Source organism: Amblyomma mixtum, chromosome 6 (genome assembly GCF_055824585.1).
Source record: "Amblyomma mixtum isolate Tamu chromosome 6, ASM5582458v1, whole genome shotgun sequence".
NCBI classification, from domain to species: Eukaryota; Metazoa; Arthropoda; class Arachnida; order Ixodida; family Ixodidae; genus Amblyomma; species Amblyomma mixtum.
The window spans coordinates 77,702,205-77,726,383 of NC_143017.1; the positions used below are offsets into that span (position 1 = coordinate 77,702,205).

Genomic DNA, 24,179 nt, shown 5'->3' on the forward strand with positions numbered 1-24,179 from the left:
TTGAAGTATGGGAGGCTAAATGCTTGTCCAGAATCTCTGAGCTATGTGTTTTGAACGTGGCCGGACGGCACGCGTGATATCGCGCCGTAACACCTTGTTCAAAACCGGTTTGACGCGGGCATGCTGAAATATATTCATCGGATATGTCCTTTCTTTTTAATCTTGTTGGTCACCGTGGCCTTGGCCGCTGCTTACGGAGTCTGCAGCACGCTGCGCGGGCATTCAAAGACCTATGTTTTGCCCTCTGTCATAGTGTGGCTGCTTACGCGACTGAAAAGCTGAAACCTTCCACTGCGTTTTCTTAATATCTTAAGAATGTGCTTGTAAGCGAGGCGTTCACTTGTTTGCATTGTGAAACTGGCAACTTCACCATGGAAACACTTATTCAGAGCAATTAGGCGCGACAGTTTTTCGTATCACCTATTAACCCGTAGTTGAACTGTGGGACTTGGCGTCACCCTGGGAGGTTCTGAACACGCGGTTGCACGCCAAAAGAAGCAAAGCTTGACACTAGCTTGTGTTCACTGGGGGACACATTTTGTTGCCTTCAGTAATCCTATTCTGTGATGCTGCCTATACTGAAGCTTCTCAAGCATGTATGCGCCGCATAAATCACGGCGGTGTAACGGCTGCTTCTGTGGGAAAACCGTGCTTCTTGCTGCTGTTTCGTGAAGGCGCCTACTTATGAATATTTGTTTGCAGAGAGTCGACGTCTGCCATGGAAGGTGAGCGATGAGACCAGCTTTTGTCGACTGCTTTCTGTTTTTCGAATTAAACCTTCTTCGCACAAAATTAAGAGGAGAGCTAGAGCTAAAGCTGGGGGACCCGAGCCCGAAGGGTACAGGAAGGGATTAGTTGGAGGAACTTGCTGGCAACGTCTTCCACAATCTTTCGCAGTCTGCGATCCAGACCGTCATAACACAGACGATCGACATTGAAGGTTGCGAGTCACCGCTTGTGAAATTTTTCAAGGAATTTTGAGCGCAGCATGCTCCGAGTGTGGATCTCTGTTTGGCTAGTGTTCTGCAGATATGTCATCTTCACCAACATCATCTTCCCGAGGAACTGTTATTTTTTTCCTAAAGTGGAAAATAGCAAACACCGATGTAATAGAGTAGTTAAAGACAAAGTATTTACTTGCTAATGTAAAACACCAATTAATTTTTGTGAAATAGCTGATAATAGAATGAAATGCAAGATGACCTTGTCTGCAAGAAAGAAAACTGAAAAGCAATGAATCGTGGGCTTGAGTTGCAAAAAAGAGAAGTGCTTAGTTCCTGCCATAGTGTCGTTTTAGATTTCTCGTTTCATCTTGCCAGTATTCCTAGCCTGTTCTGGTTTGGCTTTTGTACTACTCTATAAGCGAGCGCAGGTGCCAAAAATAAAACGCATCACGTGAGCGCTTCCAGCGCTGTGCATAGGAAACGCGTGAAGGCAGCGAGGGTCCGCCAGACCCATCCAGTAGTTATTGAGCCCGCCATATTATGAAGCCGTGCTGCTTCCGTGCTTCCGTCAGTGCTCCTCAGGCACGCTTTTGACGTCTCATGCAAAGATTTTGATGCTTCGTAAAGATTGCGACCACTTTCAGAGTGCATGTTCGCGTGTTCAGCGTGGTTCGCGCTTCGCTTGGCTGTGATCGCTTGAGTTTATGACATACAGGAAGCATGTTTACTCACTATACACCAGACCACTGAATTCAAAATCTATACGAACTCCAGCAAAGCCATCCGGAATATACAACGCAGACTACTGGAAACCCAACTACATGGCATTCTTGTAGGATCTGTTACAAGCAATCCGAACATTAAAATCACCCTGCGTTGGATACCTGGTGATGCTAGGATCGAGGGAAATGAGCTTGTTCATCAGCGGACCCGCGAAATAAACATCCGGGTGCTTGTGGTCCCCTGACCAAATTCAACGTCAGTGGAAAAGCCGCAACATACAAAAGCAAATGGCTGAAAAGTACCAGAACACCAGGGAAAATCGCATATTTATTGTGCCAACTTCACCCGTCACTGAACACGGAACACGCACACTCTTTTGCAAATTACAAACTAACACTCTACTAATTCTCTACAACTTCAGATGGTTTGACGCAGCTCACTGTCCCAATTGTCCGGAGACGAAGGCAGACAGAGAACACATTCGCGACTCGTGTAACACTGCAGTTACGTCTCCTTATTTCCCTTACCTTCCCCCTCCTTCTTGAGATGCTTGGGTTCACTCAGGTTCGACAGGTATCAGCAAGCCTTGTCAGATCATCAGCGGGCCATCTTACTCACGTCAGAGATAATAAAATTCATGTGCAGGCACATATATCTGATTAATAAACGCTTCTTCCGTGGCAGTTCATACCGTTCCAAAAGAAGCTCTGCATAGTGCCAGACTCAGTATTCATCTTAATGCTCCCACTGAGTAATTCTCACAAAGCGAACAAGGGAGGGTGAAGCCTCAGGGTGCTAGCCAACGTTTCGACAAGAGGAGGCTTTCTCCTTCCTTGTTCACTTTGTGAGTGTCAGGAAACCGTCTGCCGTCCTCTCTCTACTCAGAACATTTCTGTCATGTTCGAGCCGGTGCTGCGATGGTGAGCGATTGTGTCGTCCCGTTCTTTATTTACTCGGTTATTTGTTTGAAAATAAGATAGGGCAATGATTTTACCAACTTTGGAGCGGTTTTTTGTGTTAATGACAGAAAAATAGAAGCAAACGACCTTTATTTGAAGATATATGCAAACTTGAGCTCCTCGAATTTAAAGTCAACCTATATTATACGTCCGGTTATGAACTTTACACCCTTTTATCTGGCAGCAGCCTCAAAGGTGCCGAAGGTGTCTCAGCCTGAGAAATATCGGCAAGCAAGTTATTGCGAAATTGCGCTCAGTGTCGTTGTATAGAGCTTAGCATATCGTGACTAGTCTGCGAATAATTATTGTGACTAGTCTGCGAATAATTGCTCACCGCTGCCATATGGGAGGCTGTACTTGGAGCGAAGAAATTCAGTAAATAAAAAGTGAAAGTGGTACAAACACTATAGGAGAATAAGTGTGGCAGGTTTTTAATATAGTTAAACCGAGTAGACGTGCTAAAGCATCCGTTTAGCCTGGTGGACTCTTAGTTTTTCTTTGCTTGGTCGTCAGCACGTCTGGCGACAATATTAGCCGAATGTCAATCTCTGATCGAGGTTGGGGTGATCTGATCTGTTCGCGCCGCGGATGGAAGATGGAAGTACGAGAGTCTCTTGCAGCTTAATACGAGGCGTGATCCTCTGCGGCGTGTGCTCTCGTGCAGTGGCCAGCGGAAAAGATATGTTCGCGCAGCCGTGGGTTAAAAACACAGTACCAGAACTATTAATTTTACTTCTGCGCCCTCAAGGTCAGGGACGCCACAAGATTCCTGGCTATTTTTGCCCCGTGAATTTGTGCTTTCGCACTAAAAAGGGGAAGCGATCTGCTAGGAAACGCCACCTGGGTGTAGCTTAGTAATTTTAAAACACATCACAGCGTGCAAATTCTTCAACGACCTACTGTCTGAGCCTTCAGAAATGAAATGCAGTAGGAAAAACTGTTGTGTCCCCCCCTTATTGCTTTTGTGTGTGTGCGCCCCCGCGTCCTCCTCCTAACGACCACTCAATCCTCCTAACGACCACTCGCATTCCCCTCCTAACGACAGTTCGCATCCTCCTCCTAACGACCACTCAATCCTCCTCCTAACGACCACTCGCATCCCCTCCTAACGACCGCTTGCCCCTCGTCGCACGCTGTCGCCAGATGCCCCCCCACGGTGCGCCCCCGCACCCTCCTCCTGTTCTGGGAAGCCACTCCCTGCCGTGGACGCTTCTCCACTCCCTCCTTTCTTCGGGCGGCCAGTTCGGCTCCTGCCTCGGTCGACGCTGGTCGCACCCTCATCGGCTTTAAATAAACGAAGTCTAAAAGTACCGTGTGCGTCTTTCGCTGCATTCAACACAGCGACCGGACACGACAGTGGCGACGAGAAAGTGGATTCGACCCGCGCTACGCAACGCTATTGACAAGCCATGGCTACGCGAGGGTTTCCCAATCAGATACCAGAGATCAACGGCTCATCGTGGTCATCGTGGGTTGGACGCCTTCAGTTCTACTTTGAAGCTAACAACATCACAGACCCAGCCTTGAAGAGGGCCAACCTGCTGACGCTGTGCGGGGAGCAGACCTACGATACTGTCTGCGCCCTTATTCAGCCAAGCACACCAGCGGCAGTGTCTTACGACGACATCGTAAAAGCGCTGCAAAAGCACTACGACCCAAGGCCATCCGAGGTCTACAGCCGGGCTCGCTTCCAACGACGAGATCAACTGGGAGGAGAAACTGTGAGCGCCTACGTAGCCGCGCTCAAGAAGCTCGCTGCCGACTGCAATTTTGGAACGCTGTCGACAACAGCTACCGGGCAGGAGGGAGACGCAGCTTCTCCTGCTAACACCACCATGCTTCCCTTGGACGTGATGTTACGCGACAGATTTGTGTGCGGACTGAGTGACGAGTCACTGCAGCAGCGCCTGTTCGCTGAGAAGGACCTCACATTCAGCAAAGCTTACGACATCGCCGTTCGAGCGGAGAGCGCCGGTCACCAGCAGAGAGGGATTCGCCGGAACACCGAGCCGGTACACCAGACAAGCAACCAGGTGCGCAAGCCTTCTGTTGTTGTTAAATCGGTCAAAAAGGCACAACGCTGCTGGCGGTGTGACGACCAACACAACCCCCAGGGATGTCGATTCCAGTCAGCCACGTGTAATTTTTGCCGCAAGCGAGGGCATATCGAAAGAGCATGCATTACGAAACGGAGACTTGCCAAGATAAAGTCACCTTCCCAGCCTAATCACAGCGTCAACGCCTCAGAGAATACGCCGCTATCTGATCTCCATGGAACAACATCAGCAACACCATCTGTGTTGTACGACCTGAACACCATGAATCTCGGCACGCGACCGAAGATTTTTACAGAAGTAAGCGTACATCACCAGCTGATTAAGTTCGAGGTGGACTCCGGCGCAGCCTGTACTCTGATCAGGGAGGACACGTTCCGAACTTCATGGCCATCTGACGCACCCGCCCTGCAACAAGACGACACGCACCTGCGAACGTGGTCAGGACAGAATCTGCCACTATTGGGCTCTGCCAACGTGCAGGTTAACTACAACGGCCAGACCATACGCTACCTCTGCTTGTTGTGAAGGGCACAGGATCAAGCCTTCTAGGGAGAAACTGGTTTTCTCCACTAGGCGTGATGATATGCGGCATACACCAGACGCCGAGCCAGAACATGGTTGAGCAACTGCAAGAGAAATACGAGAGAGTATTCTCGGAAGAGATTCCAGGAAACGAAGGGCCCCCGGTCACACTGGAGTTGTTGGACAACGCGCAACCCAAATTTCTGAAGGCCAGGCCGGTGCCGTTTGCTCTCCGAGATTCAGTTGAAAAAGAGTTGGACAAACTGGAGCAGCAAGGTGTCATCGAGCCGACGCAGCATTCCATCAAACTCTCAGCGTACGACTACGCTCTGGTCTACCGCAATGGGAGTAAACATCAAAACGCCGATGCGCTAAGCCGTCTGCCACTAGACGCAACTGTTGACGAACCATTTCCACCAGGAGACGTTCTGATGTTCGAAGCACTGCCAGAACCTCCGCTTACAGCAGGCACAGTTGCAGCATCTACGCAGAAGTGCGCAGCTCTCCGGCTAGTTTACACAGCTGTTCAACAAGGCAACGTGCATAAACTCAAAGGGGACAACTTCGACGCTTACCGCAGGCGAGCTACAGAGTTGAGCACCCATCGCGGCTGCATCATATTTGGGTCCCGAGTTGTGATGCCGAGAGAACTACGCGCACAAGCTATGTCTCTCATCCACGCCGGACATCGGGGCATCGTTGCAATGAAAAAGTGTGCCAGAAGCTACATGTGGTGGCCTGGCATTGACAACGACATCGAAACAGTGGTGCGAGAATGCAAGCCTTGCCAGAGCAGCCGGAGCGCCCCGCCGAAAGCTCCTGTCCCAGAATGGGAAAAGCCAGACACACCATGGCACACACTGCACATTGATTTTGCAGGACCAATTGAGGGCTGCACTTTCCTTGTGGTCGTAGATGCCTACACAAAGTGGCTTGAGATAAGGCAAATGGGACAGACGACTTCGGCAGCAGTCATTGACAACCTCCGATCACTATTTGCAACGTTCGGCCTGCCGCGCAAGGTAGTGTCGGACAACGGAACACCGTTTGTGTCTGCGGAGATCCTCAAGTTTTATCGCGACAACGGGATCTCATCAGTTACATCGGCCCCCTACCACCCAGCGACAAACGGACAAGCCGAGCGCTACGTAGCCGAGCTAAAACGCGCCCTTGAAAGAGATCAGACAGGCTCGCTGCAGCGCCGCCTTGCGCGCTTTCTCTTCAAGCAGCACACGACGGTTCAGAGCACAACAGGCGCGACCCCCTCGAAAATGATGTTCGAGCGTGAAATGCGAACCCAGCTCACAGCCATCCTCCCCGAGCCAAAGGCAGAGACGTTCCGGGAAGAAAAAGCAACTCCGCGCTGCGGCACGCTTAATGAGGGGCAACGCGTCCTCGCCCGACAGTTTCTGAAAAAGCCACGCTGGGAGGAAGCTACAATTGTCAGACGCATAGGCCTGCGCTCTTGGCTCGTCAACATACATGGCACAGTAGCACGCCGACATCTCAACCAGCTGCGTAGATTTACGACGCCGTCTGAGAGCTGTCCTCCAGCGGAGAGAACACGTGCTCCATCTTCCCACATAGCCTGGCACCTCTTCCCGGAAGAAGAGACTTCGCCCAGGACAGACCTAGGAGACACAGCGAACAACAGCCAGCCTACAAGTGTTTCTCCCCCGAGCGCACAAAGCCAGCGCGCCTCCACGCGTGAGCGCCGACCCCCTGCACGATGCCAGGCAACTTTCTAAGGGGGAAGGAAGTGTTGTGTCCCCCCCTTATTGCTTTTGTGTGTGTGCGCCCCCGCGTCCTCCTCCTAACGACCACTCAATCCTCCTAACGACCACTCGCATTCCCCTCCTAACGACAGTTCGCATCCTCCTCCTAACGACCACTCAATCCTCCTCCTAACGACCACTCGCATCCCCTCCTAACGACCGCTTGCCCCTCGTCGCACGCTGTCGCCAGATGCCCCCCCACGGTGCGCCCCCGCACCCTCCTCCTGTTCTGGGAAGGCACTCCCTGCCGTGGACGCTTCTCCACTCCCTCCTTTCTTCGGGCGGCCAGTTCGGCTCCTGCCTCGGTCGACGCTGGTCGCACCCTCATCGGCTTTAAATAAACGAAGTCTAAAAGTACCGTGTGCGTCTTTCGCTGCATTCAACACAGCGACCGGACACGACAAAAACAAACTCACCGGGCTCTTCACTGCTAGCAGGGTGGAAACGTAGAAACGTGTTATCATCATCATCACCTTTAGCAGCAGCTGCAACAGCCTGACTTTCGCCCCCTGCCGGACAAAGGCCTCTCACATATCTCTCCAATTATACCTTTCCTGTGCCAGTTCCCGGAAGTTTATGCCCACAAACTTCCTAATCTAATCCGCCCACCTAGCTTTCTTCCGCGTCTGCGCCGCCGCGGTGGCTCAGTGGTTATGGCACTCGGCGGCTGGCCCGAAAGACGCGGGTTCGATCCCGGCCGCGGCGGTCAAATTTCGATGGAGGCGAAATTATAGAGGCTATTGTACTGTGTGATGCCAGCGCACGTTAAAGAACCCGAGGTGGTCGAAATTTCCGGAACCCTTCACTACGGCGTCCCACATAGCCTGAGTCGCTTTGGGTCGTTAAACCCCCATAAACCAAACCAATCTTCCGCCTCTGCTGCGCTTGCTTTCTCTTGCTTTCTTGCTTTCCAGTCCGTTATCCTTAAAGACTATCGGTTATCTTGCCTTCGAATTACAGTCCCTGCGCACGCACATTTTTTCTTGGTTTCGACTGAAATGTCTTTAAGTAGCGTTTGTTCCTTGACCCACTCTGCCCTCTTCTTGTCTCTCTAAGGTTAACCTATTATTTTTCTTTCGATAGATAGCTGCGTTGTCCTCGATTCAAATGTCTTAAACTGTTATACACAAGGGTTAGTCCAAGACATGTTAACTGCACATGCACACCATAATTTTATCGGCAGTTTAGAGGAGGCAGCAATTCCCCTATCCAAATATTTAATGTGCCACGCAGTTGGCGCAAAAAAATTCTTTGCTTTTTTCGGTTTTTATTGTTAGTTTCAACCGGAAGTGGACACGTTGCTGCGGCATTTTGTGTCACGCAGCCGATGCGCCGTCTTAAACAACAAAAATGTTACCTGGTGATAAATTAGTTTAGTTTAGTTTATGGGGTTTAACGTCCCAAAACGACTAAGGCTATGAGAGACGCCGTAGTGGAGGGCTCCGGAAATTTAGACCACCTGGGGTTCTTTAACGTGCACTGACATCGCACAGTACACGCTGCGTTTATTACCTACACATGTAGTCGCGGCTGACTATTTGATACGGAACCGCATCATCTAGTTTGGAGGTATGCTTTTATTAGATAAGTACTTCGAGATAACTCAGGAAAATAGGCCATTAACTGGCGATAGCTTCAAATAAAAATAAATGAGTACTATTTCTACCTTACCAACCTTACATTCTCTCATTTAAGGCCTAATACACACGAGGCCGCCTATTTGGGTTAGATTCACAGAATAATGCTGAAGCGATCAACGTTGTTGGATTCAGTTTCCGGCAATGGATTTTTCACCACCCAGGAGGAAAGCATCTGTCGATCCAGAAGGGTACGGCGCAGGTGTAACAGCAGCTTGATTGAGTAGTCTTCGGCCTCCGAGTGCTGAGAGCTGAGGGTATTTGGTGCATCCTTGGTGAAGGGAAAGGACAAGTACTCCTTCAGTGTTGTTAGATGCTGCTGTGCTGAGGGAGAGCTTCTTGCATGTAACTGTCCAGCACTTGTCAGGACGAAGAAGAGCGTTCGCTCCAGTGGCATTGCTATAAATACGACGATTAGCATGAGCGTCAGCGGCATTGTTATTATACCGTCCAGTCTGTCAGCCTATACCCTATTACTACCCCTTTCCTCCTCTATAAACGCTCATCTTTCCTATCCTCTTTCCTCTTTCACCGCCTGTGTCATGGACACTCCCCCGTAGTGGGTATGTGCCATTCTACTTGAGGCCAACCAACCAACCAACTATTACCTCGTGTGTCTAGGCTCCACCTGGCCGACCTCCGATTGTTTTCGCCGCCGTTTCGGTTGTCCTGGGACTTTTCAATAAACCCCCGTCTTACATATTGTATTCAGCGCTTTCTATGTTGTTTTTGATCGTTCTACCGTCTACGGTTATGAGTGGTTAATGGCGCTCGGCTGCTCACCCGTGGGACACGGCTTCGATCCCGGCCCCGGCGGTCGCATTTCGATAGAGGCGAAATTCTAGAGGCTCGTGGACTGTGCGATGTCAGTGCGCGTTAAAGAACCCTAGGTGGTAGAAATTTCTGGAGCCCTTCACTACGACGTCTCTCATAGCATGAGTCGCTTTGGGACGTTAAACCGCCAAAGTCAAGTGGCCAGCCAAAGCCAAGCCTTGGCTGGAAACACGGTGGCGTTTACTTATATCTAGGTTATGATAGCAATTGTTTTTACTGTTTACGACAATATTCTTTTGAGGCAGTCAAATTTATGCCAACTGAGCTGTGGTCCGAGTCCGTAATCACACAGTTTCATGGTGTTGAGGCTAAGGTACCTTGGCCGAAAAAAATTTGTTTCATAAAAGTTTTACACCCCCTGCTTCTGGCTGATGTGCCACGCCGGCTTGTGCTAACTTTTACTTCGTACAGAGGGCGTTGGCTGTATGCTTTTATGCACTTTGTTGCGAAATATTTTCCACCCAAAAGTTAATATCTAGCTATGAGAGGCGGCAGTGATCGTTCGATACAACATAAAGGAGAGTATTGTGTAGCCCTGAGGATTTTGCTTTACTGCACATGAAGACTTGGAGAAACGCTTTACGTGCCGTCTCTTCAGAAAATGAACTCCTAGTGCTAAATACCAAGAGTGGTTTAAAAGACTTGATTTAATCGAGTTTAACTTCCCACTGCTACTCAGGCTATGAGGGACGTCGTAGTCGAGGGCTCCAGGAAATTTTCTCACCACCTGGTGTTCATTAACGTGCACTGAAATCGCACAGTACACGGACCTCTAGCATTTTTGCCGCCATCGAAATGCAACCGCCGCGGCCGGGATCGAAACCGCATCCTTCGGGTTAGCAGTCGAGCGCAATAACAACTGAGCCACCGCGGCGGCGAATGAGGAAAAAGGCGATTTGGTTTGTTATTCATCTTATCACGAATTTTAGGAAATGTGGTTCATGCCACAGACTGCTGGCGTAAGCATTTCACGTTAGAGAGTAAATCACGAGGCAACACTTATTTAATTGATCCCATCCAGAATAATGCATGCACTGCAGTCGGTGCTTTATTTTTTTATATATCTACGAAGAGAAAGAAGGTCCCAGACTGATTTCTAACGTCGCTTCGGCGACCTAAAAGCGAAGAATTAAAAAAGCTTAAGAATTACGGCGGGTTAAGACTGACCAGGATCTGTCGTGCAGCTATTTATTTGTCCCGATTGCTGCCTTGCTTCACAGTGGTTCTGAGTCAGGTTCGGAGTAGTTGGGTTATTGATTAATTATTAGAAAGCCGCTCTTTCTGCTTTTCTCTTCAAAGAGAAACCTCTGTGCGACTCCCACTATTTTTTGCGCAGGCTCGAAACACGTTAACTATGTTTCACACCGGCCTCTCTGGCTTTCCCCATAACAGATCAAGGACATCTACTTATGCTTCTCATCACAAGGAAAGAGGCATCACGTTCTCCGCATTTGTTTATGCAAAGCTCGTCTTCTAAACGCACGTATTAAGTACAGGTCACCACGATCCGGTTGTGTGGTCGCCCCGTCAAAAAAGATTTTGCGTTGTGAGGTCTGTTTCTTGACCCGGTTAAGCATCCTGTTGCATGCATATATTTTCCTCAACTGAAAACCCGCTTGCACTTGGCGATGACAATCAGCTATGCTTATGGCGGAAGTTCTAAAAAAAAATGCCGGCGTGCATCCTTTTCTAAAATTGATCACGATCGTGGGCTGTTTTCTGTAGATATTCCAGCCCACAACTCGCAGTGCTCCTTACACTTACGCTCCCCCTTTCTTTCATTTCTTTCCCCGGAAGCTCTAAAAACTACTGTTCGGCTTCTTTCAAAATACTAGACAATGCAAATAGATAATTACTCATCAGTCTGGGTAAGATTTAAATGTGCCTAGCCTCTTGGTCGCCGCATCGATGACAGCAAATTTAAAATGAAACTGATGGTATTCGAAAACCAGTGATGAGCAGTAGGCGAAGAACGTGATTATAATTTCCTTGTTCTTTCCAGCAGGGCATCGACTGACCCATATGGGTGGCTTACGTGATTCATGCCATACAACATGTTTCTGAGACGCAGCTGGGTTACGTGCGAGAATTTGGTCAACTAAAAAAGTGAGGTCATTTCAACCCTCCCCTGCCTTCGGTTTCCGTGCTTGGAAAGGACTCTCCATGTGATCGCTTTTAGCCTCGCATAGGAGTCGCACACTTAATCTTAATCCCCGTAATAGAGCTCTTAACCACCGCAATGACAATTCAGAAATTCCCTGGGTACGGTAAAAGGTTTATGGTTTATGGGGTTTAACGTCCCAAAGCGACTATGGGTACGGTAAAACACTAGCGCGTTTTCCCTCATGATTGCAGTCTATTTCGTCACTTGTATCTGGCACAGCTAACTCATCATGCGCCACCCTCGCTAATTTCTTTCTTAGTCCATAGTATTAGGGGAATCACTGAAGCTGAACGGGTATTCAAACACAGAGTTAATTACTATCAGTTTCAACGCAGCCACGCGCTGGCAAGGGAATGAAGCAGCTTTTTAAAATATTCTCAGTTAATACTTTTCTCTTGGTCAGCCGATCGAACGCCGGACCGGCGTCGCACTTGGGCATTCGACTCCAGCTTATGAATTCCCTTAACAGTTGTAGTTAATCTTTCTACTTGTGGTTAGCTTAGTTGGAAGAAGAACTGCCAAGTTCTGGCCGTGGGAGGATTCGGTCACTGGGCTAGGGCGAATTTTCTTCTACTTAGAGGATTTAAGTAAGCTTCATGTAAACCGAGATTGATAAATGTTGAATTTTTTTTTTACTTTTTCTTCTTTCTAAGTTGAGCTCTTTCAGCTTCAGTTTTGTCTCTTGTAAGCAGCCCTGTACCGAAGGACCATTGCTAAATTTAAGCTCGGCTGGTTATTAGAAAATCCACTGCCTTAAAATTACGGCCCACCTATAGTACATCAGTAATCAAAAAAGTTTCAAAGTGCATCATTGCAAGGTTGATTTCGTAAACCGAAGATGGAACAGGAATAGCTTTAAGAATGTTACTTCTACTTCCGGCTCTTCAAATCAACATTCGTGGGTTTTGCGTGCATATTATCACAATCGTCTCGTAGATATATGTTCAGTTTTAAAATTTGAGGCATACCACGCAACGTAAGATACTGAATGTTACTTGTTTATTCACAATAAATTACATAGTTTTTACTGCGTGAAAGACTCCAGCTTGAAAGGTCCTCCGGGGCAAGTTTGCGCTGGAATGAAATAAGGGGAAATGGACCATTGATCAGTGAGTGTCGTTAGACAAGACCGGAGAGCAATCTGAAAAGTGTGTGATGCTTGAAATCACTCCTCAGATTTCGCAAGGGTTTATTTTTATCGTTTATTTTTATCGTGGTAGCTTATAAGGTATATAACTTTCGTATCCGGATCTCGTTAAGGGAGGATGCGAGTCTTGAGATCACAAAAAGTAACAGAAAAGTTATTTTTCAGAAAAACTGTTTTCGCACTAAAAATACTTGAAACTATATCTCCGCAAAAATATCTACGCTCAAAGCGCTTCTAAATTAAGAAAAAAATGAATAGTCGGAGAATCGCGCAGGCGACAACCAAAGCGCAGACTTTGAAATGAGGTTCTATTTCACGCGGTCGCACTTCAAAAAACTCCGTCTGATCCCCACCATTTTGCTACCGTTTGAGAGCTCGTTTCACGTCCTTTCGTTTAAGATCTCACAAGGTAGCGTAACATCAGTGTATCTGAAGCTAACGGCGTTTTACAGCTCCTCAGTCTTCTCAGCCGACAGTACTACACCGAAAAAAGCGCTTTTCTAACTCAAAAGCCTGTTTTTTTTTTTTTTAATGTGTTAATACGGGTGAAATGCCTTGTATAATAGCGCAGCTAGTAGTGAGGAACGAGGACATACCTTTAGCCGTAGAAGCCGTGGCCGCCGCGGAAACCGCCGTAGGATCCGCCGTAGGAGCCACCGTAGCTGCCACCGTAGCCGCCACCATAGCCGCCACCGTAGCCGCCTCCAATACCACCGAAGCCTCCAAGTCCGCCACCGAAACCGCCACCGTAGCCGCCTCCGAAGCCACGTCCGAATCCTCCTCCGTATCCTCCAATGGCCGCGGCCATCGAGACGGCGAGGCAAAGGACGACAGCGGCAACCAGCTGCGAGGTTCAGACTAGTTAGGCAAAGGCAGTATTTTCGATGCACTCTGTTGGCTGCAATTCTCAATGCCTAGTTAACGTGAAATTCTCTTGGTTTTTTTTTCTAAGCGTTAGTTAGTCATGTGCTCGTCTTACTTTTTTTTACCTGATAATCGATGGAAGTTCGCAGTTCAGATATAACGTCGTGCAAATTAAACATCGTGTTCAGCACTGATGTCTGCCATCATATGAATACAGAAGGGGCCAGTCGATATGTATGCTCTTTCAACGCAGAGGCTCTATTTTCTTTCAGTGACTACCACGCCTCAGAATATGAACAATCAACGCACAAGAGGGCAGCAAAAGAGCGGCTTAGAGTTCCGCGCAGAGTTCGCGTGCTAGCGTTGTGCACACAAATCCTCCTTACACATTCAAACGGGCATCACTTAAAGCCTCTGGTGTCATCCTGGTTCAAAAGCGTTCTTTTCAAGAACAGGTTTTACACAACGCTGTTAGGGGCGAACACTGCTAAAAAGTAGATAACTGACAAGCGTTAATGGTGTAGTGAAGAGGAACCTGAACTCGTCTTTCTGCCGCGGGAACTCAATCTACACGTTCCGAGCATTCTTAGGAACCTCGACTTATTGCCCTGTGTGGCCGATTTCCCTAATTAAATGGGATTAACGTCCGGCTCTCGCCTTTTTTTTTTTTTAATTCTCCCCGTACGGTAGCCGGAGCCGACCAACGCGTGGAGTGCCTTTCAGCCAGCTCCGTGGAGGCTTGCCGCTCTGCCATCGGCGGAGTAATACGTAGTAATAGGCGAAAGCAAATTGACCATGCGTATTTTTATTTCTGCGGGCTTGTTTTGCGACTATATTATCTGCGAATGGAACTATTTATTCACGGAAACCTAAAACACAAAATAAAGCGAAAGCAAAGCCCCCACGGAGCTGGCTGAAAGGCGCTCCACGCGTTGGTCGACTCCGCCCATCGTACGGGGATAATAAAAAAAAAAAAAGGCGGGAGCCGGACGTTAATGCGATTTAATTAGGGAAATCGGACACACAGGGCAATAAGTCGAAGTTTCTAAGAATGCTCGGAACGTGTAGATTGAGTTCCCGCGGCAAAAAGACGAGTTCAGATTCCTTTTGACTGCACCTTTAAATACGCGGCAGTTCATAGAACAAAGTTTTTAGGAGAGGGGCGAAGGCCTCTGGGAGGTAACATCTGGGAGCTGGTATCGGTTGCTGTTTACACATTTGTTCATACTCTTTACTAGTTTAGTGTTCTTTATGGTGGCCAAAGTGAAGTCGCACAAGGGCAGAACGCTTCTAATGTTTCAAAGCAGGTCATCTGTAATTCAGGAACTAGCTCAGAACTATCGATCGCCATGCTCGGTAACTGGTTTCTCACAGACACAGAAATTGGTCTAAATGTAAGTACATGTAGGAGTGCATGTAGTACGTTGTTAGCAGCTAACTGTCCAGTCTTTAATACGGGCATTTAATTTACGGTCATGTCAAACTTCATACCGATGCTAAGAATATTTGCGTTATGACAAAGAGCGTTGGCGAATTTTTCTTATTATCTGCCAAAAGTTTTGAGACGCCGCGTATTGCAGTGCTGCGCAAACAAAACTTCTTGTTAGGTCCAGAAGAACATGGATGGGGTAATTTGTTCCATGTGAAGACAGCAAATAACTTTAAACCTACTATAAAACTATAAACCTATAAAGCCCATATTAAACTGTAAAGCTACAAAACTACCGGCGTATGGTAGCCTTTCTCTCAATGCTGCCGTGAGCGCGGCTAGCAAAGCGTAAGACAGCTTCCAACCGACTCACCAGAGTCCTCATGGTCGGGGTCTGGCTCGTGTTCACGGTGAAGTGAAGAGTGGTTCCACGGACCGAAGGAACGGCTTTTATACTCCAGATAGATAAAACTACGTGCAGTATTAGCATAAAAGCTCAGTTGCGTAACCGTCACTGCCCACAATTCTCCTTCTTCAGTTCTCTTCACATCCAGTCCTTTTAGCGCCGCTAACTGATAACCCCAACCTAGAACGTGACCTGTTGCTTTCATCTTTAATTTTCCTTTTTTTTCTTTCACCTTCATCTAACCCCAGATGCAAACTATTACCTTTTCTTTCCATTTTTAGCCTCTATCAAGAAACGTGGGGTACTCTCTTGCATGCCAATAAAATCGGTACTGGTTTTTATTCAGCATTCGTATGCAGTTAGTGTACCTTACAGCACTTAATCCACGCCTAAATCAGAACATGTATATATACCAGCGACGTTTTTCACTCGTGGAAATTTGTACTTACCCTACGCGTCCTCGTATTCAGTCTACAATGTGTGAATATACTTTGGAAGTTTAAGGTTTCGGTTCCTAAGAGTGATTGGATGGATAAAGAATATAGTTGAGAAATACCTGTTGCCTACAAATCTTCACAACTTGGCGACACCGACCACCACTGCTTTCTCAATTACAGCAGTAGAGAAAGCGAGTACGGAGAGGGCAAAGTACCCTCCAGGGATTGCTTAGAGTAAATAATTGAATGAATGCTTCCAAGTTGGAAATGTATCCTTTATATCGGGCTTGAAATATGATTAACTTAGCCTGCATGTCTCAACTACAGTAGAAATAGTTGACGTGATATGCGTTTATTTTAAGTTTACTTCGGTGTTAGATTACACCTTGCGTGACACGGGCGGAAAGTCCTGCTGGGGTGACAGTGCACGAATTTTCTCTTACGCGGCAGAGAGGCCGTCTAGAATTTCAACGTGAGGTATCTCATCCACGTTATGAGGTTCTAAAGAAACAGTAAAGGAAACCTTAATCTATAACGCACAATGGAAACAAATTCAGTCGAGCTCACTCATAACGAAACAGATGGTAGCGCAGAATGCGTTCGTTGTGTTCGTTGTTCGTATTAAGTGGACTTCTCATGTTACAGCCAAAGATGCAAAGGCAGACGAGAGCAGCATTTATTTCTTCAAGAACTCATGCTTGCGCGTCGGCTTCTTCCAAGCAGCTTCATGGACGTTCTGTTGTACCCGAGACGCAGTGCCATTGCCGTAATACATATTTTGGTCGTATCAACGCCTTCGTGCTATTTACCGAGCGTTCGTTATAGCTGCGTCCTTTATAAGTGGGCTCGGCTGTAATGGCTGTAAATAAAATCTTTCACACAACTCATACCACTAAAGACATTAAACTTTTCCTCGAATTCAAAAAGTTTGCAACTAAATGAATGTTCATATTTTGAAATTCATCATCATCAGCAGCAGCAGTACCAGCTTGAGTACGCCCACTGCAGGGCAAAGACCTCTTCCATGTCTCCCCAATTAACCGTTTCCTTTTCCAGCTGCAGCCACCGTATCCCCGCAAACTTCTTAATCTCATCCGCCCACCTAACTTTCTCCTGCCCCCTGCTACGCTTGCTTTCTCTTGGAATCCACTCTGTTGCCCTTAAGGGCCAGCGGTTATCTTGCCTTCGCATTACATGCCCTGCCCAAGCCCATTTCTTCCTCTTGATTTCGACTAGGATGTCATTCATTCGCGTTTGTTCCCTCGCCCACTCTGCGCGCTTGCGTTGTTTTAATGTTACTCCTATAAATTTGTTTTCCATAGCTCGCTGCGTTGTCATTAACTTAAGCTGCACCCTTTTCGTTAGCTTTCACGTTTCTGCCCCGTAATTGAGTACCGGTAAGACACAGCTGTTACATAATTTACTCTTGAAGAATATCGGTAAACTGCCGTTCATGATCTTAGAGAGCCTGCCATATGCGTTTTCCCCCATTATTCTTCTACTTACTTCCCTTTCATGATCCGGATAAGCAGCCACTACCTGCTTGCTCTATGTACAAGTATTCCCTTACCACTTCGAGCACCTCGCTTTCAACTGTGAACTGCTGTTTCCTTGCGACACTTTGCGAGACATTAGTTTGGTCTTCTGCATGTTAATTTTAAAACCTGCCGTTCTTCTCTGCTAGTCTAACTCATTTATCATGCTTTGCAGCTCGTCTCCTGAGTGTTTTGGCTAGGCAAATATCGTCTGCGAATCATAAATTACTTAGGTATTCTCCATTAACTCTTGTCCCCAACTCTTCCCAATCCAGGCCTCCGGACACCTATAAACAGGCGGTGAATAGCAATGGCGAGATCGTGTCTCCCCGCCTGACATCATTCCGTTTTGGAATTTTATTGCTGACTTTACTTTGAAATTAGTATGCTAAAATATGAAACCATGTTTTCAAAAATGAACTGTGATCTTGCCAAGATATGAAAGAAAGTCGAGTAAATGGTGCAAAACGAGGCTGTCCTCAGGGACGAAGACTTAGCAGCTGAAATTAACAAGTACTAATTGACAACTTGCAGAATGTTGAGCGCTCTTTACAATTTTCCAACCGAAAACCGTCATTCGCAGACGGCAATCTAGCATTCCTGTTCGAAAAAAGAAGGGGATAGGTGCCCCTTTACCTGTATGAGAGGAAAGTTGTTGAAAATACGCGATAGAGCAGGGGTGCGAAATGGAGAAGCGGATCTGAACAGGTAATCGTCAAGGAAATGAATCATTGTAACCATTCGGCAACTCCCCTTTACACTCTATTTCGAAAGTAGGTGGTGACAGTCAGGGCTTCAGGTTCACGCAGATTAGGGGGCAGTCCCCGCCACCTTTTCGAAAAAGAACACAATGGAGGTCGACTGACTCATCTCTGCAAGCGCTAACCCCTTCAGACAGCAGAGAAGAAGTCAAAACGCGGTCTGTGAAGGAGGGATTTTGATTGGAAGGAACCTTCCTGTGAGTCAGCTTTTCTGCAGCTTTTCTGCATGCATCAATGTGTCTCCAATAACCAGCCGCCTTGAAATAACTAGGTAGCAAGCAAAAAAAACTTTGAAGTTCTAAATGAGGTTACGTCACCTGAAAGAGACTAGCTCTTCAAGCAACTAGAGCTAAATGTGGCGAGTGGTTTTAATGTCCTTTCAGTTCTCTGCCGTGAAGTGTGCGTCATCGGAAAGTACCTTGTATAGGCAGATTTAATAAACGTAACCCATCGACCGCAACCTTTTCCGACCAGTTAATAAATCTAAAGTGGTACCTGTGTACCAAGGAGGAATGTTAAAGGATTTCGTTAATAACCAAGCAATTTGAGTTTCACTGTTTTATACCACGAGCGCTAAGACAGTAAAACCGCCACATTAAGCAGCAGGGGTTTTATTGTCCTAGCACTGAAACCCCCTCAGACTTCGCGGATGTTTGCCTGTCTGAACCCTCTGTCCGTAAGCCTGTTGATCGTGAAAAGCAACCTGGGTCTCACAAGGCCCACCGCTGGCAGCACCTGCCATCGCAGGGCATTGGCGTGTCGCTTAACAGCTGCACCGCTGCGCCAGGAGGGGTATGAGGACTCCTAGCGATCCATGAATTTAAAGCAGATAATGGCCAATTCTTCATATGTGGGCATTAATCTATTAACGCTATCGCATCATACCTTTGAGATGTATCTTTTGTCGGATTTCACCGATTTTTGCTGGACCTCAAAAACCGAGCCTCTAATCGAAACTGGAGTAAAACCGAGCTCCAGCGCACCTAATTCGCTCTTGGGCTAGCCACGCTAAATCATCCGCCATTTTCTGAACGCTTGTGGAATGTCTATAAATGGGCGAATGAATAAATCCCTGCTAAAATATATTCTAATCTCGCATTTTTATTTCAGCGTTATGCATTAAAAAAATTATACAGAAATGAATACTTTGGAAATTGGGCACTCAGAAAACTAGCAAAATCGCCATCACCATGCAGTAACGATACTTATGTATCATGAATGTTACGTTGGTCTCACGTTACCATTTACTTCATATCAAAGTATAAAGTGTTCTTAATGACATACGCCCTTTCATGCGCACATGTTAACCATCAGTCTCGAACTCTTTTCAGGTCCTTTTATGATGTCTTTGTTTCGAACCCTTTGCCTCACAGAGAAAAATTAAGGGCTAGTCAGTTTGGCTGATGCGGTGGAAATGAAAAAGTATTCCACTCCATCTTCTCTTCCTTTGTGCACTCGTTCTGCAGCATGGATTCTGAAATGAATTACTAGGACCACGACCGGTACTTGTTTGAGTTTGAGTTCGCGTTTTTTTATTCCACCACTGTCACAAAATTTGACATGCTAGAAACGCATACGAGAAAAACGCTGTACAGCAAACTGTGGTAAGGAAGGCGAGAAAAAAGCCATGATTTTGTGGCTTGAGAGCCCCACCTTCTATAAAACAAACATCTACATCAACAGTGAACATCTACGAATATCTACGAACTACGAATATCTTGTAAATTCACTAACCCTCAATCATGACTTGAAGCCTGTTCAATGGTTCATAGAGGAATGAACTTAATCCTTACTTGGTGAATGGAGACTAAATATTTTCCAAAAGTAGAGAACTGCTAGTTGTGTTAACTTTCCTTAAAAGCGAAATCGCTCTATTCACCAAGTCGTAGAGCTTTATTCAGTTAAAGGTTAGTGGAAAATAACAATCTGAATTCTAGCTACTGTTTTAAAAAAATATAAGTTCCATTTAAGTTGGCAACAGCCCAATGACTGAAGCATTGGAAGCTTGGAACAGATAGCGAAACCAATCATCGAATCCTCTTGGGTGGAGTTTCAATCTCGTCATTGCTTTTTTTTTCTAAGTGCATAGAGGTCTACTAGAAAGAAGAGTAGTCGGAGTATTTTAGGTCAAGCAGACATAAAGTCGCATTAGGATGATTAAACAAAAGCCGCACTTTATTTTAAACGACTGCCTTCCCATCATACCTGAAGGTCAAACGTCTTCAGGTTTGTGTGCTCGGTAAAGCATTGAAAGACCTTCTTTTTTGTCATTCAGTGTACCAACAATTCCCCGAAATACCCAAAAGTATTTACAGAAAGCTTAGACATGAGTTTCATGGGTATATTTTAAATAGTCGCAAGTCCAGTAATGAGCCTCTGATAAACCTATGAGGTAGACGGCGAATCCTTCCGACTTGTGCTGCTTGGCAAGTCTCTGCAATCACGGTAAACAAATAGGCAAGCAAAGCAGCCGCGTGTCTTCCTATACTGAAGTTGACAACATCCGCTTTGGGGCCTATTACTCACGACGGTTGTGACGTGACTCATTAAACTCCGACGAACACTAAGCTCCAACCCTAGCAGGCAAAATCAAATGCAACGTTGCCAACTCCACTTTCTATCGACGGATGACTTCAGTTGCCTCTCTTCCGCCCAGAGTTTGAGTCAACAAGAGACGATTGCTTTCCATGTTCCTAGGCTAGTTGATGTTTTGGTAGTGAAGACTAATAGCACAACAAGAACTAACAGTGAAAATGACACTACAAACACTTCTGGGCCTCTTTTCTTCAATTTTAATCCTTTATTTTATGCCCTAGTTATTATGTCTTCTCACTCAAAAGAGCAACTACCCCTGCTTCCTGCTTTAAGCTTTCATTGCATCTTCATTACATCTACCACTCCCTTCTCTCCCCCCTTTCACTAAGAAAATTGTAGGTGGAAATTTGCCAGCTAGTTACTAAATACAATTCTGTAGCTTTATCTTTATTTGCTGCTTTCTCTTCATTTTTTGCTTTGTCTTGATTGATGGCGTACGTAATGCATTCCATGTACCATGCTTGCGCGGCGCAGTGTACATGGAAAAATTTTTCAGCTAGGAGTGTGAGACAATGTCTACCGCCACCTCCCCCTGCCTTCATTTTTGTGTTTTGAAAGGACTCTGCATGTTATTGCTTTTGGTCTCGCAAAGCGGTCGCACGGTTTATCTGAATCCTCGCCTTAGGCTTCTTAACCACCGTAATGACCAGTCCAGAAATTCGCTGCGTAATGTAGAGCACTAGCTGAAGTTTTCTCCTGGTTACAGTATATTTCCTCACTTTATGTGCCGTAGCAAACTCATCAGAGATGATTAGTGCCATCCTTGCTAACTTCTACCCCAGTGCAATAGATTAGAGGATTCCCAGAACGTGAAGAGAGAATCTAAACAACAGGTTAACTGTTTTCAGGGCCCACCTCAGCACAACCAAGCCGTGGCAAAGGAAAGTAAACAGATTTTTTTTTTAATATTCGCATTATAAACTTTTGTCCCGGTGTGACGATTTAACGCCGGAGCCCCACACCTATGCATCCCACTCCTGCTTGGCAAATCCCCTCCACCGCTCGACTTATTCATTCCGCTTTTGGTTAGCTTGGTTGGAAGCACAACTGCCGCGTTGTGGCCGTGGCTGGAATAGTGCACCTGGCTAGGACGAATTCTCTTCGACTTCGAAAATTTCAGAGAGTTCCATGTAAACTCAAATTCATGTCACCTAGTAAGTATTTGCAGCCTACCTGCTTCAAGTATTTTTTGTTTCATTCATCCTGTAACAAGCGACAACTGTTATATTTATTTTTTTTTAGATAGATAGAAGTTAATTTATGTTAATTTATGTTGATTTAAATGTATGTTTTTTTTTTAGATAGATAGATGTTAATTTGAGTGTGCCTCAACAGCCAAGTGGCCTAAGCGAGCGCAGACTAGGTCAGATACATCAGAATGACCACTTGAAAACATTTAAAAGCTGGCATGAAAACAACAATTGGGCAAATATATCCGTGTCAATAAACGTTTTGTTATACAGGATTTGTAAACGAGTCATTGGACAGATGGCGTGCAAATCCGGATAAAATGTGTCAAAACATTTTGCGGCTTTTGCATGCGGGACACGAAAATTCAGCGACATCAGTAAGGTCCCACAGTTAATGAAATCGTGCCCGACTTTTTGCAGAAACTGCATGTCACGTATGCGTCGCCTGTCGCCAAGGGTACACATATTGAGGTCTGCCAAGAGAGAATCATAGACGTAGAAACGACGGCGACCAATATATCTATCATAATAGATTCGTATGAACTGATGCTGGACATTTTCAATTTTCATGCAATAGGCAACAGATACGCAATGTAAACTTCTTTTATTTCAAAAGGCAGGAAGAGGTTTGAACTACGTAATTGCGAGGTGGGTTTTATATATGAGAGATGGGCCAGGAATAACGGTGAGAGACTGACTTTTATTTCCGTCGCTTCGAATGAACAGGCGGGGTTTTCTCTTAGTGTAATGTCCACGTTTTCTCATAGCTCTGTACTCTCTATCTCAGGAAATGAAGGAGACCCTGCAAAGTAAGATTTTAAGTAATATTTCTTTATTCACAACTATCTGGATGTTTTTTTATTGCGTGAAAGTCTCCAGTTTCTGTGGTTCTCGGGTGCAAGTTTGCACTGGAATGAAGGGAAAAAAGCACTGATTAGTATCACCAGGCAATGCTAGAGAGCGATATGAACCGTGTGGGTCACGATTGAAAGTACTTTAAATCATCGTAGTAGCTTTTACCGTTATCTTCGTTGTGGTCGCTGCTAAGATTTATAGCTCTCGTATACTATTCTCGTTAATCGCTACCGTGCCTTTTTTTTTCAGACCGCCCAGATCGTTCCTCTTTGTGTGACGATTGGGATATTGTGGCGGCGCAGATTTACCTAATCATGCGCTTAGTACAGAAAAAAAAAACTTATTGAGGATCACTGGCTATTTCTTCACCAGCACCACTAATCCTGTCTATAATTCATGTGCTTTCCTTCAAGACTTAAATAATACATAGTAATGCCGCAAGTAGTAGCGTGTAAGAACATACCGTTAGCCGTAGAAGCCGCGGTTGCCATAGAGACCTCCGCCGTAGCCGCCGTAGCCACGGTAGCCGCCGCCGTAGCCGCCGCCGAGACCGATGCCTCCAAGGCCACCGTATCCGAAACCGCGGCCACCAAAGCCGCCGACGCCACGTCCAAATCCGCCGTAGCCAATGGCCGCGACCATCGAGACGGCGAGGCAAAGCAGGACAGCGACAGTCAGCTGCGAGGTTAGGAACAGTTATGCGAATACAGCATTTTTTGAGGGAATGTGTTGGCTGCTGTTTTGTAGTTTCTGGTTAGGCTGAAGTTCCGTTTGTTTTTGTCTGCGTCAGTTAAATATGCCCTCGACTAACATTTTCCATCGGAAATTCGATGGAAGTTCGCTACTCCAATAACACGTCGTTAAATTTAAACACTGCGTTCAGCATTGATGTCTGTCGTGCGAGCCCCTTTGTGAGGAACTCGGGAAGAAGTCGATGCGTATGATCGTTCAACACACAGGCTTCACTTTTGCAAGTAGAGGTCAGCAAATGGTCGGCGTAGATTTCTGCGCAGAGTTCACGCTGCCGCGGGCTATACCCAAGCTCTTTTTTCTCACTCAAATGGACGCCTTTTAAAGCTGCACGCGTCTTTCTATTTGACAAACTCGTTTTTCAAAAACAAGATATAAAAAACGCTGAGGCTAGAGGCTGAACACTTCTCGCAGTCGATAGCATACAAACGCTAAATACGCCGCAATTCGTAGCGTAATAAGAAATGACCTTTTTTTACTTTGGAAGAGTGGTGAAGCTAGGTGTCTGGTACGCAGGACCGGTCGGACTCTACATTTCTTCCTGCTCCCTTTTAGTTCAGTTCTCTTGATAGTGACCAAGGTGAAGTTGGGTAGG

At 46.4% G+C, this 24,179-nt stretch overlaps 1 long non-coding RNA gene across 1 annotated transcript; it reads right to left on the reverse strand.

The window, feature by feature from the left end:
- Positions 1–12,592: 12,592 nt before the first annotated feature.
- Positions 12,593–15,464, reverse strand: LOC149339459 (uncharacterized). The gene is made up of 3 exons (XR_016283798.1): positions 15,429–15,464; positions 13,359–13,606; positions 12,593–12,689 (listed from the first exon to the last, which is right to left on the reverse strand). It is a non-coding gene; the product is annotated as an uncharacterized LOC149339459 (long non-coding RNA).
- Between the last annotated feature and the right edge of the window lie 8,715 nt (positions 15,465–24,179).